The 599-nt window shown below is 62.3% G+C and overlaps 1 protein-coding gene across 1 annotated transcript in view; it reads right to left on the reverse strand.

The window, feature by feature from the left end:
- The window catches only part of SELENOO (selenoprotein O), a gene marked incomplete at its 5' end in the record, with an annotated part of 18,847 nt that overhangs the window by 9,399 nt on the left and 8,849 nt on the right, over positions 1-599 (reverse strand).

Below are 599 nucleotides of genomic sequence, written 5' to 3' on the forward strand. Positions count from 1 at the left end.
GCAGAGGGACACACCAGCGCGGGACACACCAGCATGGGGACACACCAGCACGGGACACACCAGCATGGGACACACTAGCACGGGATACACCAGCACGAGTGGGGGCACACCAGCACAGGGACATACCAGCACAGGACACACCAGCATGGGACACACCAGCACAGGGTACACCAGCACGGGACACACCAGCATGGGACATACCAGCATGGGACACACCAGCACAGGTTACACCAGCACGGGGCACGGGGACACACTAGCATGGGACACACCAACACAGGGTACACCAGCACAGGGTACACCAGCACGGGACACACCAGCACGAGTGGGGGCACACCAGCACGGGACACACCAGCATGGGGACACACCAGCACGGGGACACACCAGCACGGGACACACCAGCATGGGGACACACTAGCACGGGACACACCAGCACGGGGTACACAAGCACGGGGGGGGGGCACACCAGCACGGGGTATCCCTTCTGGCCTGAGCACTATGCGAGAAGTCAGGCCTGGACAGCCAGGGTGATTTGGGGCTTGGGGGCAGCTGAGAGGAAGGCCAGCACTCAGATAGATGTAGCCTCTGTTTACCTGACACTC

Source organism: Tupaia chinensis, unplaced genomic scaffold (genome assembly GCF_000334495.1).
Source record: "Tupaia chinensis unplaced genomic scaffold, TupChi_1.0 Scaffold000548_1, whole genome shotgun sequence".
Lineage (NCBI taxonomy): Eukaryota > Metazoa > Chordata > Mammalia > Scandentia > Tupaiidae > Tupaia > Tupaia belangeri.